The sequence below is a fragment of the Rhinoderma darwinii genome, unplaced genomic scaffold, assembly GCF_050947455.1.
Source record: "Rhinoderma darwinii isolate aRhiDar2 unplaced genomic scaffold, aRhiDar2.hap1 Scaffold_880, whole genome shotgun sequence".
Taxonomy (NCBI): Eukaryota; Metazoa; Chordata; class Amphibia; order Anura; family Rhinodermatidae; genus Rhinoderma; species Rhinoderma darwinii.
The window spans coordinates 87,304-106,672 of NW_027464451.1; the positions used below are offsets into that span (position 1 = coordinate 87,304).

Genomic DNA, 19,369 nt, shown 5'->3' on the forward strand with positions numbered 1-19,369 from the left:
TTCTCACAAATTTACAAAGAAATTTCCACTTCCCAGTCCAAAATCCAAAAGGGTTAAACACTTTCCCCTTTCCCACCACCTCCTCACAAAACTTATTGAGAAATAACTTAATGTCCTCTTCATCCACGTAAGGCGAAAACATTTTTACAACCACCAACTTTTTGTTTGGCACAAAATGTGGTGTTACCTTCACACCCACAAGTCTTGGGTCCCTTTTACCTTCCTTCAAGCGTTCTAAAAAGACAGCATAAATTTCTTCTGTGGCGAAGGTAACGTCAAAGCACCCTCTCCTCGGATAGTCCATCACCGCCAAAATGCATGATCTCTCCAGCTGAAAGAAATCCAACAAAAGAACCTTTGTGATGAACTCCAGATCCTTCCTTTGTCGCTCAGATTCCTCCACGAAAAACCGGACAGCATTCCTGGTACGCATATATTCGGGAATTTCCTCCATCCTGCTCCAAACGAATTCCAGCAATCTCCAAAGAATACCTTCAGTACCGAAGTACCAGGCAGGTGATCGCTCCCCGTTGCCCTGGACTAATCCTCCTCCCCAATAGCAGCAGAGGGGTGAAGTCTCTCCTAAGAGAAACGATCCCCCCAGGCCAAGGAAAAGGGTACCAGGGCACCTCCTGACCAAGAAACAAGGCAATACCCTAAAGTACTACACTTGATCTTAGCCAAAAGGCCGAGAAGCGATAACCCGAGCGGCCCTTGCCTTGCCCGAGCCTGTCCCATACTGCTGTTCACCCCTTGCAGCGATTCAGCCTACTCCTAGGCAATTCCATGGGGCCCTGCAGGCTCACACACATTTACAGCTACTAAGCGGGAGGTGAATAAAGGCCGGAGAGGAAGCCAGACAGGATTTGCTTCTTTTGCTTGCACCACAATGCAGTGCTGAAAGAGGAGGAATCTACATAAAAACGCCTTCCTGGCAACGCCCAAATGCCCTCCTGCCATGCAGATAAACACTGGCAGCGGCAGCAAGTGCATGCCCACAGCCACCCCTTGTTCCTTCACACCTTGTATCAGCTTTAATCCAGTCCTGTGCTGCCTGCTGAGCAGCACTGAACAACACTGCCTGGGCCCAGGCTTTTATCTCTGAGGCAGGCCCCATTATGATGTCAGAAAGCTGGCTCTGGAATCCTGAGGGCTCCACTATGACACGTGCAAAGTTCCGTCTGAACTTTATATAAGACTGTGAGGCTCAGTCAGTCACTCAGTGTTGCCTGAGAGGGCAACACTGCAACAGCCGGCCGCCAGGCTGTCTTTTTTTTGCACATTTATTTGCCTCCAGGAGGCCACAAGAGGGAGACAAGGGACTGCAAAATGGAAAATAGGCATCCACCAACTTTACAGACAACTTCTCTTTGCTCCTACAACCTCCATCCTTGCACAGTTTGTTATTCTTCCAGGTAACATAGTAACAAATCCAAATTGCTGCTCTCTTTGTAGGCAAGCAAGGGTTTGTTGCAACTGCAATTCTTACTTCTTCTTGAAATGTAGGGACGACAGTACATTCCATCACATCCACCTAGTGTACACAGGTAGGTCCATTGTGGCGGGTAGGCGGCTGGCTGCTTTAATGGCTGTTTGCTGTTCCCCTACTCCACTCCACTCCACTATTTGACTGTGGTGCTGCATCAATCAGTGGCTGGCTCAGGTGCAGCTCTTTAACTTACCTAGGAGGGAGGGAGGGAGGGAGGGCGGAGAGAAGACAAGGAAGGTGAATGAGCTGTTCCAATGTGAAATGCCGGAAACACAGAAACACAGAAGACACACACACACACACACACAACAAGAGGTGGCAATGTATTCATTAATTGCATTTAATAAATGAGCTCATTATCACACATGACTGTACAAATGCATTGTCCAACAGGTGTTGAAATAATGGGATTAAAAGGGGAGATCCCTTCAGAAAGACAGAAACAATGGCAAAGAGAAAAAACACTTTTGGAATCTGATTTTAGTCAACACATAAGGGAAGGGTGCACCGGTCCTGGAAATACTGCAATACCAGGTCAATGCGTGGAGTGGACAGAGCAAGCTCTATTTCCATCTCCCTGTTCTAAAAATCCATTTAATATATGGTCCCCAGATAGGGGACGTATCAGATATTAAACTGATAAGAACAGATAAGGTTTCAACAAAGTTTTTTATTGGCAAAAATATTATATTTTACAGACTTTTTTTTAAAATTGAAACCACAAGATAAAATCAATGGCATAATACATAAATATTCATACATTTAAATGAATACAAAAGTAATAATAATAAGACCAGTAATACAGATGTTATAATAAAAGTACAGAACAATAGCAGGATAAAATTTATACAGGGCATAAAAGACATAAAAGAATAAAACCATTTTTATTTACAATGTTATGGTATTCCACATTTGCAAACACCACATGGATGTTGCTTCTTTTACCCCTAGCTGCTTTTTGTCCCTAAGATAATAAATGTACATTTCACTTAGGGCATATTTGACACAATTTTTAACATCAATAAAATCATGTTTAAAAAGCAGAATGTTCCTAACCTTCCAGATGGCATTCTTAAAACAGTTTAAAATGATCCAACAGACCATTTGCTGTTTAAAACTTGGGCAGTTAAAAAGACCATAAAACACGTATTCAAATTTAAGATCTTTAAGACCGCAGGCCCATTTCAACAATGGGCCTACCTTCCTCCAAACCTCCTGTGCATATGGGCAGTTCCAAAACAGGTGCATTACCGTCTCGTCGTCACCACACCTGTCTCTCGGGCACTTGGCTCTCGCCACCAGTCCTCGCCTATGCTGGAATTCACGGGTAGGGAGGCACTGGTGAACGATTGCCCAGGCAAGGTCCTTGTGCACATTTGCCATAAATTTCCCGAAAACGTTCCGCCACACCACCTTGGACCTTGCCTGTGAGAAATTTGAAACTGCCAGTGTATCCTCCTGCCGCCTACAGGAGAGTGACACTTTTTTCTGGTCCCCCAATATGTCAGGCTCCAATTCTTGGAGACCTAGGAGCCTGACAGTTTTTTCGAGCACCGCATATTGTTTTGGGGGACACAGAAGCACAGGAGAATTCAAAGGGACACGAAACCATCGTTTAAAAATCATGCCCGTAGCGTACTTTAAAAAGTAGCTAAAAATACCATCAGAATTATACATTTTAAAACAGAAGCAAAAGTATTTAATGTAAAAGAAGTTAAAAAGGTTAGGAACATCTCTCCCGCCATTGTCCTTACATCTGTACATAAAATCACGTTTTAGTTTTTCCATTTTGGAACCCCATAAAAACATAAAACAGATCCTGGTCACTTTTTTAATATATAAAATTGTTGGAGGGAAAACCATAGCTACATAAAGCATTATGGGTAATAAAACAGATTTAATTATTAAAACTTTTCCCTCCATGGTGAGATTTCTCAAATTCCACATTAAAACCTTTTTTTCCATTTTGGCAATTACTGAATCCCAATTGGGTCTCCCATCGTTTTCTTGATTAAAAACAATTCCTAAAATTTTTATCTGATCCTGCTGCATGTTAACTCCTGGTGTCACAGAGGAATCCCATACACCAGTATAAAAACAGTCACATTTATCAACGTTTAATTTAAAACCAGAGGCTTCACAAAAAAAGCCGGTGTTCCTCAATGCCCTTCTCATAGAAGCGGCGTCTGGGCATAGGATGGTGGCGTCATCCATATAGCCTAGGATTTTTACCTGGTTCCCCCTTCCTCCAGGTATGGGCACGCCTCTGATGACTTTATCATCTCTTATTAGGGTGAACAGAGGTTCAATGGCACAAATAAAAAGGAGCGGAGACAACGGGCACCCCTGTTTCACCCCTGATAAAAGAGGAACACCTTTAGTTAAAAATCCGTTGATAGAAATTTGGCTAAAACAGGATCGATATAAAAGCTTAATACGTGTTAAAATAATTTCAGGAACAGCCATCTTTTTAAGAACCATAAAAAGATATTCATGGGAGACCCGGTCAAAAGCCTTCTCGAAATCTAAGGATAAAATAGCAAGGCTTTGACCCCTTTCTTTAAAATACCAAATGATGTCACGTAAAATATTCAGGGACTCAGTAATTGACCTCCCAGGTACCCCACATACCTGGTTTGGATGGATTAATTTATGAATAAAAGGTTTAAAACGGATTGTTATTAGTTTAGCTAAAATTTTACAATCAACGTTTAAAAGAGTAATAGGGCGCCAGTTTTTTAACTGGTCCTTCTCACCTTTTTTAAAAATTAAGGACACAATCCCCCTCCTCCAGGAAGGGGGCAGCTCTTCAGTAATAAAAACTTCCTTATACAATAAAAACATGTCATTCTTTAAAATTTCCCAAAAAGCATGATAAAATTCGATGGGCAGACCATCTTCCCCAGGAGCTTTCCCATTAGAAAAACTTTTAAAAGCAAATAAAAGTTCCTCCAAGGTAATATTACGGGATAAAACTTCCTGGTCTAAAATATCTAGCTTGGCATCAAGGGAATTAAGAACATGTTCTAAAAAGGAAGGATCAATATTTTTCTTGTTAAAAAGAGATTGGTAGAAATTAAAAGCAGAATTTAAAATGCCGACCATAGTGGTTTCTCCTTCAAGGTTTAAAATGACATCTCGTTTATCCATTACCTTTTTGAAGAAGAACCGGGAACACTTCTCGCCATCCTCGAGGTACTTTACATGTGAATTAAAAATTATTTGTTTCCCTTTCTCTTCTATGGCATGTTTTATTTCAGCTTTAAGATTTAAAATATCATCATCAACATCCATACCAATCTCCTTCAATTTAAAAAGTACATGTAAACGTTTATTAAGAACATAAAACCATTGTTTTTTCTCTTTTGCTTTCTTCTTACCTGCTCGAATAAAAAAAGCTCTGATTTTGGGTTTAATGCCCTCCCACCAGTGTAGCATAGGCTGACTGGGCGCTCTATGGGACTGCCAACACTGGTAGGTCCGCACAAACTCCTCTTTAATGATGGGGTCCTCCAGGAGTGTGGTGTTTAGTCTCCAGGGACCCCTACAAGCTTTTTGCTCTCCCTCTAGCTCCAGGTGCACCGAAAGGAGCTTGTGATCAGATAAAATATTTGTTAAAAGCAAACATTTTTTGGGAATAAAACTATTAGAAGTGAAAATAAAATCAATTCTGGAGCTCACTCTTCCATTGGACCAGGTGGGGCCTGGGTCCGCAGGCAAGAGTTCCCTCCAGCAATCTTTCAATTTAAAATCACCAATAAAATTCTTGAGCAGGTAAGAAGTACGGTCAATTTTTCGATTAAAATCCCCACCCTGCCGGTGTTCTCCATCACGTACACAGTTAAAATCACCACCCACCAGCAGGGGGGTAGACCCAACACAAAACAATGGTAAAATCTCTAATAGTTCTGCCCTCTCCTGTTTGGTAGGAGGGGCATAAACGTTTAAAACACGAATTAAAATTCCATTAAAAAGCAAATGTATTAAAATAGCTCTGCCGGGCATGATTTCAGTCACTGTTTGGATGGAGATAAAACGACCTCGGCAGAGCAATCCAACCCCCGCAGAGCGACAGTCATTTCCACCAGACCAGACTGAGGGGCCTAGTTTCCAGTCCATCTTTAAATCTTGATATTCCAAGTCATTAGGGATTCCACATTCTTGAAGCAGGCAAAGGTCAAAGTCCACAGTCTCTAAAAATGAAAATAAAGCAGTCCTGCGGACAGGGCTCTTTAGGGACCTCACATTTAGTGAGGCGACTTTGATAGGAACCAACATAGTCTTAGTTGAGGTCAGAGTCCGAACCAGAAGAGTCGTACTCGGAGATCAGCTGCGAGTCTGGACCCCCTTTTTGAGGGGTCAATAAATCTTGGATGTTGGTAGGGTCAGAGCCAGATACGTGGGCGGCTCCAACCCCCACACTGCTCTCATCCGAACTCCGATAGGCAGCTTTCCTCCGAACTCCGGACTCCTCTTCCTCTCGCTGTCTCTTTGCAGAATGGCTCCTATCCATCTCCTCGAAGTCGCTCTCACCCATCTCTGGCCCCTGGCTGAAGATATCGCTGATGTCCTTACTGGGCAGCTGCACAGGGGCCTGTGAGGTCCCATCACTCTTGGCAACCTTTGCCTGCTTACGGGGAGCCTTCATCGCAAGCCCCTCCACAACCGCAGTGGAGGAACTTTGCTCCGACCCCCCCGTTGACCGGTAATGGTCAAAACGAGGCTCCAATCCAGCATATTTTAGGGTTTTCTTAATGGAGCCCTCGTCTGACACAGAGTGTCTCCGCTCCATGCCCACACTCTTGGGACAGGCGTCAGGTCCTACTGCAGAACCTACGGAGCCACGACGCCTGTCGCTAACCACTGCCTCAACAGGGTCCACTGCAGGCGGAGCAGAGGACCTGTTTGCAGAGGTGCCGGTCAACTTATGTCCAGCAGAGTCAGAATTCCTCCTGCTCTGCCTGGACCCGGTGGAATCCCTATGGCCGTCCCTCGAGGCTGACATCGGTGGGCCCCCCGATGGAGCTGTGAAGGACTTTGGCCTGGACCCCTCAGTCGTCAATGCTCGTTTTGGGGCATTACCAGCGGCGTCTGCACATGTTGCAAACTGCCGCTCTGGCCCTGGTCTGGGTGGCCCAGATTTCGCTCTGCGGGGGCAATCTTTAAAAGCATGCCCAGTCATGCCGCACAGATTGCACAACACCTCGGAACTGCATTTTGCCGCCACGTGTCCAACCTGGCCACACCTGTTACACTGCACCACATGGGGCCGGTCACAATGTTCTCTGGTGTGGCCATATCTCAAGCAGTTCCGGCAGGCTATTGGCATCTGGGGGTAAAATAAGAATCCTCGATTCTTCCCAATGGCAAAGTTCTGGGGTGGGTGATGTAAGCCTCCAATGCCATTGGGATCCTGGCGGAACTTCACCCAATATTTCCTTTTGCCGTTCCAGAAGCTCTGGGTGTTCAAGATTTTGTGTGAGAAGCGGACCTCCCTGCAGTAACGACTGAGGAAGGTTTCAATGTCACACTCTGAGACAAATGGACTGAACATGCACATCACGAGCGGGACTTCTTCCTCCCCGTAGAGGAATAAAAAGTTCAGTCCATTTAGCCGCTCCTCACTCTGGTCCGCATCAGACAATCTTTTGTGCATGTTGTCGCAACATGCCGCGGCCGTAAAGGATATGGTGTACCGACCGCGGCTTTCCTGGTCATTGAGACACAGGATGTCCGCCCGCTTGAGCCCCAGGAAGTCCAGCAGAATCACCTCCACAATGAAGCGAAGGTTCTTCCGCTGGCGATGGCCTTCTTCCACCTCGATGCGGACGGACTGGCGCAACCGGGTGTCCCCGGATGCAAATCCAAATGTAAATGGCATTTTCAGTGCCTGGGGGCTAAGCCTGTCCCTTATAGCAGCAAGGGCTCAGATTCCACAATTAAGTGGAACCCTCCCCCAAGGCCAAGGATTAGGGTACCCCAGACACCTACGAAGCCCGATAAACGCCCTCGGAACGCTCTTAGAAAAACGCCTCAAGGCCGGTTGACCTCTTGGGTAAGGCGCGATCGCAACTCGTTGTCCGGGGGCTAAGCCCACTCCCCAAATAGCAGCAAGGGGGTGAAGTCTCTCTGTGAAAAGAGACGATCCCCCAAGGCCAAGGAGCAGGGTACCCCGGACACCTCCCAACAAAACCAGATGCAGAAATACTACACCTGATCTTGCCAAAAGGCCGAGAAGCGATAACCCGAGCGGCCCTTGCCTTGCCCGAGCCTGTCCCATACTGCTGTTCACCCCTTGCAGCGATTCAGCCTACTCCTAGGCAATTCCATGGGGCCCTGCAGGCTCACACACATTTACAGCTACTAAGCGGGAGGTGAATAAAGGCCGGAGAGGAAGCCAGACAGGATTTGCTTCTTTTGCTTGCACCACAATGCAGTGCTGAAAGAGGAGGAATCTACATAAAAACGCCTTCCTGGCAACGCCCAAATGCCCTCCTGCCATGCAGATAAACACTGGCAGCGGCAGCAAGTGCATGCCCACAGCCACCCCTTGTTCCTTCACACCTTGTATCAGCTTTAATCCAGTCCTGTGCTGCCTGCTGAGCAGCACTGAACAACACTGCCTGGGCCCAGGCTTTTATCTCTGAGGCAGGCCCCATTATGATGTCAGAAAGCTGGCTCTGGAATCCTGAGGGCTCCACTATGACACGTGCAAAGTTCCGTCTGAACTTTATATAAGACTGTGAGGCTCAGTCAGTCACTCAGTGTTGCCTGAGAGGGCAACACTGCAACAGCCGGCCGCCAGGCTGTCTTTTTTTTGCACATTTATTTGCCTCCAGGAGGCCACAAGAGGGAGACAAGGGACTGCAAAATGGAAAATAGGCATCCACCAACTTTACAGACAACTTCTCTTTGCTCCTACAACCTCCATCCTTGCACAGTTTGTTATTCTTCCAGGTAACATAGTAACAAATCCAAATTGCTGCTCTCTTTGTAGGCAAGCAAGGGTTTGTTGCAACTGCAATTCTTACTTCTTCTTGAAATGTAGGGACGACAGTACATTCCATCACATCCACCTAGTGTACACAGGTAGGTCCATTGTGGCGGGTAGGCGGCTGGCTGCTTTAATGGCTGTTTGCTGTTCCCCTACTCCACTCCACTCCACTATTTGACTGTGGTGCTGCATCAATCAGTGGCTGGCTCAGGTGCAGCTCTTTAACTTACCTAGGAGGGAGGGAGGGAGGGAGGGCGGAGAGAAGACAAGGAAGGTGAATGAGCTGTTCCAATGTGAAATGCCGGAAACACAGAAACACAGAAGACACACACACACACACACACAACAAGAGGTGGCAATGTATTCATTAATTGCATTTAATAAATGAGCTCATTATCACACATGACTGTACAAATGCATTGTCCAACAGGTGTTGAAATAATGGGATTAAAAGGGGAGATCCCTTCAGAAAGACAGAAACAATGGCAAAGAGAAAAAACACTTTTGGAATCTGATTTTAGTCAACACATAAGGGAAGGGTGCACCGGTCCTGGAAATACTGCAATACCAGGTCAATGCGTGGAGTGGACAGAGCAAGCTCTATTTCCATCTCCCTGTTCTAAAAATCCATTTAATATATGGTCCCCAGATAGGGGACGTATCAGATATTAAACTGATAAGAACAGATACTACACTTGATCTTAGCCAAAAGGCCGAGAAGCGATAACCCGAGCGGCCCTTGCCTTGCCCGAGCCTGTCCCATACTGCTGTTCACCCCTTGCAGCGATTCAGCCTACTCCTAGGCAATTCCATGGGGCCCTGCAGGCTCACACACATTTACAGCTACTAAGCGGGAGGTGAATAAAGGCCGGAGAGGAAGCCAGACAGGATTTGCTTCTTTTGCTTGCACCACAATGCAGTGCTGAAAGAGGAGGAATCTACATAAAAACGCCTTCCTGGCAACGCCCAAATGCCCTCCTGCCATGCAGATAAACACTGGCAGCGGCAGCAAGTGCATGCCCACAGCCACCCCTTGTTCCTTCACACCTTGTATCAGCTTTAATCCAGTCCTGTGCTGCCTGCTGAGCAGCACTGAACAACACTGCCTGGGCCCAGGCTTTTATCTCTGAGGCAGGCCCCATTATGATGTCAGAAAGCTGGCTCTGGAATCCTGAGGGCTCCACTATGACACGTGCAAAGTTCCGTCTGAACTTTATATAAGACTGTGAGGCTCAGTCAGTCACTCAGTGTTGCCTGAGAGGGCAACACTGCAACAGCCGGCCGCCAGGCTGTCTTTTTTTTGCACATTTATTTGCCTCCAGGAGGCCACAAGAGGGAGACAAGGGACTGCAAAATGGAAAATAGGCATCCACCAACTTTACAGACAACTTCTCTTTGCTCCTACAACCTCCATCCTTGCACAGTTTGTTATTCTTCCAGGTAACATAGTAACAAATCCAAATTGCTGCTCTCTTTGTAGGCAAGCAAGGGTTTGTTGCAACTGCAATTCTTACTTCTTCTTGAAATGTAGGGACGACAGTACATTCCATCACATCCACCTAGTGTACACAGGTAGGTCCATTGTGGCGGGTAGGCGGCTGGCTGCTTTAATGGCTGTTTGCTGTTCCCCTACTCCACTCCACTCCACTATTTGACTGTGGTGCTGCATCAATCAGTGGCTGGCTCAGGTGCAGCTCTTTAACTTACCTAGGAGGGAGGGAGGGAGGGAGGGCGGAGAGAAGACAAGGAAGGTGAATGAGCTGTTCCAATGTGAAATGCCGGAAACACAGAAACACAGAAGACACACACACACACACACACAACAAGAGGTGGCAATGTATTCATTAATTGCATTTAATAAATGAGCTCATTATCACACATGACTGTACAAATGCATTGTCCAACAGGTGTTGAAATAATGGGATTAAAAGGGGAGATCCCTTCAGAAAGACAGAAACAATGGCAAAGAGAAAAAACACTTTTGGAATCTGATTTTAGTCAACACATAAGGGAAGGGTGCACCGGTCCTGGAAATACTGCAATACCAGGTCAATGCGTGGAGTGGACAGAGCAAGCTCTATTTCCATCTCCCTGTTCTAAAAATCCATTTAATATATGGTCCCCAGATAGGGGACGTATCAGATATTAAACTGATAAGAACAGATACTACACTTGATCTTAGCCAAAAGGCCGAGAAGCGATAACCCGAGCGGCCCTTGCCTTGCCCGAGCCTGTCCCATACTGCTGTTCACCCCTTGCAGCGATTCAGCCTACTCCTAGGCAATTCCATGGGGCCCTGCAGGCTCACACACATTTACAGCTACTAAGCGGGAGGTGAATAAAGGCCGGAGAGGAAGCCAGACAGGATTTGCTTCTTTTGCTTGCACCACAATGCAGTGCTGAAAGAGGAGGAATCTACATAAAAACGCCTTCCTGGCAACGCCCAAATGCCCTCCTGCCATGCAGATAAACACTGGCAGCGGCAGCAAGTGCATGCCCACAGCCACCCCTTGTTCCTTCACACCTTGTATCAGCTTTAATCCAGTCCTGTGCTGCCTGCTGAGCAGCACTGAACAACACTGCCTGGGCCCAGGCTTTTATCTCTGAGGCAGGCCCCATTATGATGTCAGAAAGCTGGCTCTGGAATCCTGAGGGCTCCACTATGACACGTGCAAAGTTCCGTCTGAACTTTATATAAGACTGTGAGGCTCAGTCAGTCACTCAGTGTTGCCTGAGAGGGCAACACTGCAACAGCCGGCCGCCAGGCTGTCTTTTTTTTGCACATTTATTTGCCTCCAGGAGGCCACAAGAGGGAGACAAGGGACTGCAAAATGGAAAATAGGCATCCACCAACTTTACAGACAACTTCTCTTTGCTCCTACAACCTCCATCCTTGCACAGTTTGTTATTCTTCCAGGTAACATAGTAACAAATCCAAATTGCTGCTCTCTTTGTAGGCAAGCAAGGGTTTGTTGCAACTGCAATTCTTACTTCTTCTTGAAATGTAGGGACGACAGTACATTCCATCACATCCACCTAGTGTACACAGGTAGGTCCATTGTGGCGGGTAGGCGGCTGGCTGCTTTAATGGCTGTTTGCTGTTCCCCTACTCCACTCCACTCCACTATTTGACTGTGGTGCTGCATCAATCAGTGGCTGGCTCAGGTGCAGCTCTTTAACTTACCTAGGAGGGAGGGAGGGAGGGCGGAGAGAAGACAAGGAAGGTGAATGAGCTGTTCCAATGTGAAATGCCGGAAACACAGAAACACAGAAGACACACACACACACACACACAACAAGAGGTGGCAATGTATTCATTAATTGCATTTAATAAATGAGCTCATTATCACACATGACTGTACAAATGCATTGTCCAACAGGTGTTGAAATAATGGGATTAAAAGGGGAGATCCCTTCAGAAAGACAGAAACAATGGCAAAGAGAAAAAACACTTTTGGAATCTGATTTTAGTCAACACATAAGGGAAGGGTGCACCGGTCCTGGAAATACTGCAATACCAGGTCAATGCGTGGAGTGGACAGAGCAAGCTCTATTTCCATCTCCCTGTTCTAAAAATCCATTTAATATATGGTCCCCAGATAGGGGACGTATCAGATATTAAACTGATAAGAACAGATTTTTTTGATTGAAAATTGCTTTATTGACAATCAATCGTCATCATACAAACATTACTGCGACGCAGCGCAAGCCATGAAGCAGCAAATAATAAATAATAACAGTCGTCAAACATAACATGACAGTATAATACACAGTACAGGCTAGCCTATGCTATACATTACACCACATGCTACACTAACATTCTTGCATTCACTAACGCCAAACAACAAAGCATTACAGACAAGTGATGGGATAGGGGAGTGGGTAGGAGGGGATAGGGAAGGGGGAGATCACAGGCCCGAAGCTTTATTGAGAGACAACACACAAGAAGGGAGAGTGGGGGGAAGGGGAGTATCAGTCCTCTTCCTCATCGACGTCCGGGCTGTCCCAGGTGGAATAGTCTCTGAGCAGGCTGTGGATCAGCCTGCGGCAGTCCTGGACGGACACACTCTCTCTCCGCAAAATCAGACGGTTCCTGGCAAACCATATAGCGTCCTTAAAGCAGTTCATAAGGCGCCAGGCTTCCTGGATTGCTCCATCCGTGGTATTCCCAGGAAATAGTCCATAAAGTACCGAGCGGTACGACAGTCTGTTCCTGGGTACTGAGTCCTTGAGTTCGTGTTCCAAGGCTTTCAACAGACCCTGTGCAAAGGGGCACTGCCAGAAAATGTGCAAAGATGTTTCCTCCGTGAAGGGGCACCTGGGGCAGTACCGGGTCTTGCACAGGTTGCGGGCATGCATGAATGACCTAAGAGGCAGTCCTCCCTGGATGGCCATCCATGAAATGTCCTTGTGCCCATTGGTCAACCTGCCAGATGACACGTTAGTCCAAACAGTCTCCAACGTGTCGGCATGAAGCCCTGGAACAAACTCCAGTGAGTCCTTTGCTCTGATGTGCTTGTGGATCGTCTTAGGTTTCCACAAGTCGGGCTTAAGACCCTCCAGTTGATGCTCCCTCACAAACCGGACAACATCTCCGTAGAACCAGGGAGCGTGCCAGTTGTAAGGGAAGGAGCTGTCCCACTTGTCCCAGCCAAAACCTCGCCAGAGGGGAAGGAGGAAGTAGCGGGACATGGCCTTGCCCGCAGAGCCGTTTGCTGTCCTCAGAGTCCTACGAACACAGTCACATACAAAAGCGATCCGCAGCAGAGTGGGAATGTCGGGTATACCCTTCCCACCTTTGCGGGGCTCCTTGTACATAACAGTCCGCTTTACTCTGTCCATTTTCGAGCCCCAGATGAAGCGAAACACAGTCCTGGTAATGGCCCTCGAGACCGTTGCAAGAGGGGGCCATGCCTGTGCAGTGTATTGTAGCACAGGCAAGACTTCGTTACGCAGGACCATTGCTTTGCCCTCAATAGTGAGTTGTCTGAGGCTCCACAGTCCGATCCTTTGGTTGACTTTGGCCAAGCGTTCTTCCCACGACTTTAGGGCTGCACCTTCCTTACCGAACCAGACTCCCAGAATTTTGATGAAGTCCGGCTTGATAGTAAACGGGAAGGAGGCAGGAGAAGGCAGGTACCACTTTCCGAAGAGCATGGCTTCCGACTTCCCGCAGTTGACTTTTGCCCCTGAAGCGCGTCCGAACTCCTCACAGGTCTGGACGAGTGCAGTCACCGAACTCTGGTCAGCGCAGAAGACGGTCACGTCGTCCATGTACAGCGAGCATTTGACCTCGAAGTGTCCTGGACCTGGTGCGGTGATCCCTCTGATCTCTCCATTCTGCCGGATAGCCTCTGCCAAGAGCTCTATAACACAAACAAAAAGGAGAGGTGAAAGAGGACAGCCTTGTCTAACCCCCGACGATACAGGAAAGGGGTCAGTCTTCCAGCCGTTCACCAGCACCGAGCTGTAAATGTCGCAATACATCAGGTTAACATACAAACAGAACAACCTGCCAAGCCGCAGCCTACGCAGAGCCTTACCCATGAATTCGTGAGAGACCCGGTCAAAAGCCTTCTCCTGATCCAGACTGACCAGGGCCGCGTGTGTACGGCGGCTTTGCATGTAATGCACCGTGTCCCTCACCAGGGCAAGACTGTCGGCCACCCTACGGCCAGGAATGCCGCAGGTTTGGTCCGATCCGATGATCTGTCCGATGACAACCTTCAGTCTGTTGGTCAATACTTTGGCGAGGATCTTGTAGTCCACGTTCAGGAGAGAGATGGGACGCCAGTTTTTCAGGTCACATCTCTCCCCCTTCCGCTTATACAAGATCGTGATCATGCCTTCTCTCAAGGACGGTGGCATTCTACCCTCCACCACCATCTCCTCATAGAGCTCCAGCAGGTCCGGACAGATCAAGTCCCCCAGCGCTACATAGAGCTCTGCTGGGAGACCATCACTGCCCGGGGTCCTGCCGGGTCTGAAGGATTTAGCGGCAGAGAGCAGTTCCTCCACCGTCAGGGGTACATCCATAGCCTCCGTACCTGCAGGATCAAGATGATTAGTGATACCTGACAGGAATTTATCGGCGGCTTCGGGGTCAGTGGTTTTCCGGGAGTAGAGGCTTCGGTAGTAGTCTGTGACGACTCCCATCACCTCCTTCTTCCCAGAATGCATGTTTCCGGTCTCATCTCGGAGTTCCTTCAGGGGCGTGTGGCCGGCATGGAGTTTCCTGAAAAAGAACGAGTTACATTTCTCACCCTTCTCCAGGTTCTCCACCTTGGAACGAAAGACAATTCGCTTGGATTCCTCCTCAAAGTGCCTTTTCAGGCCCTTTTTGGCTTCCTCCAGCTCCTTCCTGACGTCCCAGCCGCATTGAAGGAGGTCTTGCAGGGATCGCAGCTGACGCTGCATCTCTCTGAAGTCTCTCTTCCTCTCACACGCCTGTTGACGACTTTTTGCCTGAAAGAAACAACGAAATTCAACTTTAACATATTCCCACCAGTCACAGGTTTTGTCAAAGAAAACTTTATCATTCCTCCAAACAATATAGGCGTCTCTAAGTTCCGCCAGTACCTCCTCTCTTTCCAGCAGGGCACAATTCAGCTTCCAGGAGCCAGGGCCGGGAGGAAAACCGTGGCCGATGGCACCCTGGAAGAGAATGGCCCTGTGGTCAGAGAAGAAGCAGGGGACCATGGAGTGCCCATGCTGCTTGACTGCCCGGGAGGTGAACACAAAGTCAATCCGAGAACGAAGTGAGCCATCGGGTCGGCTCCATGAATAGTTCACAGAGCCGATCCCCATGGAGCCCACAACGTCCTGCAAGGATGCTTCGGTCACCATCTCGATAAGCAGTTTGGAACTGACATCCAGTTTGATTGAAGTGCCGGAACTTCGTCCATCCTCTTCGATGGGGCAGTTGAAGTCCCCGGCCATCACCACTGCCCTAGTGGTGGCGAGCTGGGTCCGCAGGGTCTGGAATAGTTCCAGGCGCTCAGCCTTCATAGGGGGAGCGTACACGTTGATGAGCCTAATCGGCTCTCCTGCCCAGGAACCGTCTACGACCAACAAGCGGCCGCAGGCGAGCTCCTGGACAGAGTCAACAGTAAATACGCTTCCCCTAATCAGGATGGCAACCCCTGCAGACTTACAGTCGCCCCCACCAGACCAGTAGGACGGGCCATGGGTCCACTGCCTGGCCAGATGATGGTATGACCTGGAAGAGGGGAGAGTACATTCCTGCAGCATAAATACATCACTCGACTGCTTGGAAAGAAAAGTTAGCACCATCTGACATCTAGTCCTATCTCTAACACTCCTCACATTGAGGCTAAAGATGTTAAGTTTAGCAGCCATGGGGGAGAATAAAGAAGGTTAGTGCAAACGATACACCTTAGTTACCAGTCCGGTCGGGCGGATCCTCCTCTCCTGGCGGGTCCGAAAGATCCAGCAGGCCCTCTGACAAAAATTGTTCCAGGATTGTAGCCACCTGGATGTCTGTTGTGAAGTCGATGACCTCAGGTTCAGACACGAGTTCCTCCACCATCTGCTCCATTTCCTCCTGCTGCGCAAGGGAATCTTCACAGATTTCCACGACTTGTCGCTTTGAGGACTCAGCAGCTGGGCTGTCCCTCACCTTTCTCTTCCTCTGGATGGCACCTGAGGAGACAAGAGGGGGAAAATCCTCCAGGGAGAGGACTCCAGCAGCTGGAGGGGGAGATGTTAGTGCTGCTGGAGCTGGGGAGAAGGGAGGCTGGGTTGGGAGAGGTGCAGGTGACAGGACCACTGAGATGGGTGGGTAGGAGAAGGTGAGAGCCTCAGTGGGGGTGACAGGGGTTGGGGACGGGGGGGTGGGGAGGGCCGGGCGAGGGAGGGTGGGAAGGGTAGGGCGAGGGAGGGCCGGGAGGCGGGGGGGAGGGACTGTCGTCTTCTTACCATCCTTCTTATTCCCGGTCTTCTGCGCCGCTGGAGCTCTGGTTGGGGCGGGGTTCCCTCTGGCCGGAGCTTTCGCCGCTACAGTTGCCCAGGATCGATCCCTCTTCGGGCAGTCCTTGTAGGAGTGGGCTGCTTGTCCGCAGAGGTTGCACATTGTCCGTTTCGGGCAGTCTTTGGTCTCGTGTCCTGTTACCCGGCAGTTCTTGCAGGCGTCCTCCTTGCAGTCCTTCACCGAATGACCCTTCTTGCTGCATCTCCTGCAGATCTGCGGCATGTCCGGGTAGTAGATGAGGCCGTAGGAGTTGCCCAGCGAGAATGACTGGGGCAGGTGCTGGAGGCCGTCTTCCGCGCTCGAATCCTTGTTCAGTCGGACGATTACCGACCACTTGCCAGTCCAGAAGCCGAGTCCGTTCAGGATGTGGGTGGGTTCCCTCACCACTGTGCAGAACCGCTTCAGGAGCGTGGTGATGTCTTTGCCGGGGGTGTGTGGGTTCCGCATTGAGACCGTCACCCGCCTTTCCTCTCTTTGGACAGGGCAGTTGCCCACAAAGCGAGAGAAAGGGGATTCAGGCCTCGCCGCTTTCACCATCTCCCAGTACCTTCTGCAGATGTTGATCGAAGCGAAGGTCACGAAGAACATCCCGGTCATGAAGGCCTGGATGCTGATGGTCTCCGGCTTAGCGAAGCCCTGGTCCAGGAGCATCTTCTGGCAGAACACTTCTTCCGTCATGTCCGGCACTCTCCCGTCCACCTCCTTCAGCTTCAGGGCCACCGTCTGCTTCATCCAGGGCTCCAGGGTTGGAGCAGCCTGGTTCGGCTTCCTGGTGGCCTGTTGGCCTGAGGAGGCTTCGGGAGGAGATGTCCTGGCCTGGGTCGGCTCACCTGGTCCATCAGCCTTCTTCTTCTGGGTGGCAGGGTTGCTGGTTGAGGCCATGGCTTCTTCCAGCTGTTCCTGTCGCTTGGGGAGGATCTTCGATAGCTCTTTCCCGAAGGGGGCGGAGCTATGCAAATCTTCTCCTTGCTGGCCGAGGTTCTTCCACGAAATTTCTTCCGCAGCGGTTCCTCGTCGAGCTTCTTCTGCGGCCGAGCTTCTTCAAAGATCCCCTTCAGCAGCGGCTCTTCTCCGAAGGTCTCTGTCGCAGTTCTCCTTCTTCTTCCCGGCAGCGATCTCCCGGAGCTTCTTCCCCGATGGCGGCTTCTCCCTTCTGGATCGTCGTCTTCGCTGGTTCTTCTCCGCAGTTCGTCGCCGGCTTCGTCTGGAACGCTCTTGGATCGCTAAGCTAGTGTTTATAGCCCCCAGTGGTTCTCCGAGCTATCTATCCTTACAAGGACTGGTAAGAACAGATACTACACTTGATCTTAGCCAAAAGGCCGAGAAGCGATAACCCGAGCGGCCCTTGCCTTGCCCGAGCCTGTCCCATACTGCTGTTCACCCCTTGCAGCGATTCAGCCTACTCCTAGGCAATTCCATGGGGCCCTGCAGGCTCACACACATTTACAGCTACTAAGCGGGAGGTGAATAAAGGCCGGAGAGGAAGCCAGACAGGATTTGCTTCTTTTGCTTGCACCACAATGCAGTGCTGAAAGAGGAGGAATCTACATAAAAACGCCTTCCTGGCAACGCCCAAATGCCCTCCTGCCATGCAGATAAACACTGGCAGCGGCAGCAAGTGCATGCCCACAGCCACCCCTTGTTCCTTCACACCTTGTATCAGCTTTAATCCAGTCCTGTGCTGCCTGCTGAGCAGCACTGAACAACACTGCCTGGGCCCAGGCTTTTATCTCTGAGGCAGGCCCCATTATGATGTCAGAAAGCTGGCTCTGGAATCCTGAGGGCTCCACTATGACACGTGCAAAGTTCCGTCTGAACTTTATATAAGACTGTGAGGCTCAGTCAGTCACTCAGTGTTGCCTGAGAGGGCAACACTGCAACAGCCGGCCGCCAGGCTGTCTTTTTTTTGCACATTTATTTGCCTCCAGGAGGCCACAAGAGGGAGACAAGGGACTGCAAAATGGAAAATAGGCATCCACCAACTTTACAGACAACTTCTCTTTGCTCCTACAACCTCCATCCTTGCACAGTTTGTTATTCTTCCAGGTAACATAGTAACAAATCCAAATTGCTGCTCTCTTTGTAGGCAAGCAAGGGTTTGTTGCAACTGCAATTCTTACTTCTTCTTGAAATGTAGGGACGACAGTACATTCCATCACATCCACCTAGTGTACACAGGTAGGTCCATTGTGGCGGGTAGGCGGCTGGCTGCTTTAATGGCTGTTTGCTGTTCCCCTACTCCACTCCACTCCACTATTTGACTGTGGTGCTGCATCAATCAGTGGCTGGCTCAGGTGCAGCTCTTTAACTTACCTAGGAGGGAGGGAGGGAGGGAGGGCGGAGAGAAGACAAGGAAGGTGAATGAGCTGTTCCAATGTGAAATGCCGGAAACACAGAAACACAGAAGACACACACACACACACACACAACAAGAGGTGGCAATGTATTCATTAATTGCATTTAATAAATGAGCTCATTATCACACATGACTGTACAAATGCATTGTCCAACAGGTGTTGAAATAATGGGATTAAAAGGGGAGATCCCTTCAGAAAGACAGAAACAATGGCAAAGAGAAAAAACACTTTTGGAATCTGATTTTAGTCAACACATAAGGGAAGGGTGCACCGGTCCTGGAAATACTGCAATACCAGGTCAATGCGTGGAGTGGACAGAGCAAGCTCTATTTCCATCTCCCTGTTCTAAAAATCCATTTAATATATGGTCCCCAGATAGGGGACGTATCAGATATTAAACTGATAAGAACAGATAAGGTTTCAACAAAGTTTTTTATTGGCAAAAATAATATATTTTACAGACTTTTTTTTAAAATTGAAACCACAAGATAAAATCAACAGCATAATACATGAATATTCATACATTTAAATGAATACAA

The 19,369-nt window shown here is 48.8% G+C and overlaps 5 non-coding genes and 2 pseudogenes across 5 annotated transcripts; all 7 read right to left on the bottom strand.

The window, feature by feature from the left end:
- Positions 1-589: 589 nt before the first annotated feature.
- On the bottom strand, positions 590-700 carry LOC142731983 (U2 spliceosomal RNA; annotated as a pseudogene).
- Positions 701-1,986: 1,286 nt separating this feature from the next.
- On the bottom strand, positions 1,987-2,178 carry LOC142731970 (U2 spliceosomal RNA). The gene has a single exon (XR_012879332.1). It is a non-coding gene; the product is annotated as a U2 spliceosomal RNA (small nuclear RNA).
- A 6,839-nt stretch (positions 2,179-9,017) lies between these two features.
- On the bottom strand, positions 9,018-9,208 carry LOC142731958 (U2 spliceosomal RNA). The gene has a single exon (XR_012879321.1). It is a non-coding gene; the product is annotated as a U2 spliceosomal RNA (small nuclear RNA).
- A 1,286-nt stretch (positions 9,209-10,494) lies between these two features.
- Positions 10,495-10,685, bottom strand: LOC142731959 (U2 spliceosomal RNA). The gene has a single exon (XR_012879322.1). It is a non-coding gene; the product is annotated as a U2 spliceosomal RNA (small nuclear RNA).
- Positions 10,686-11,967: 1,282 nt separating this feature from the next.
- On the bottom strand, positions 11,968-12,156 carry LOC142731964 (U2 spliceosomal RNA). Its single transcript, XR_012879326.1, has one exon. It is a non-coding gene; the product is annotated as a U2 spliceosomal RNA (small nuclear RNA).
- Positions 12,157-17,719: 5,563 nt separating this feature from the next.
- On the bottom strand, positions 17,720-17,804 carry LOC142731977 (U2 spliceosomal RNA; annotated as a pseudogene).
- Positions 17,805-19,090: 1,286 nt separating this feature from the next.
- LOC142731969 (U2 spliceosomal RNA) lies at positions 19,091-19,282 on the bottom strand. Its single transcript, XR_012879331.1, has one exon. It is a non-coding gene; the product is annotated as a U2 spliceosomal RNA (small nuclear RNA).
- Positions 19,283-19,369: the final 87 nt, after the last annotated feature.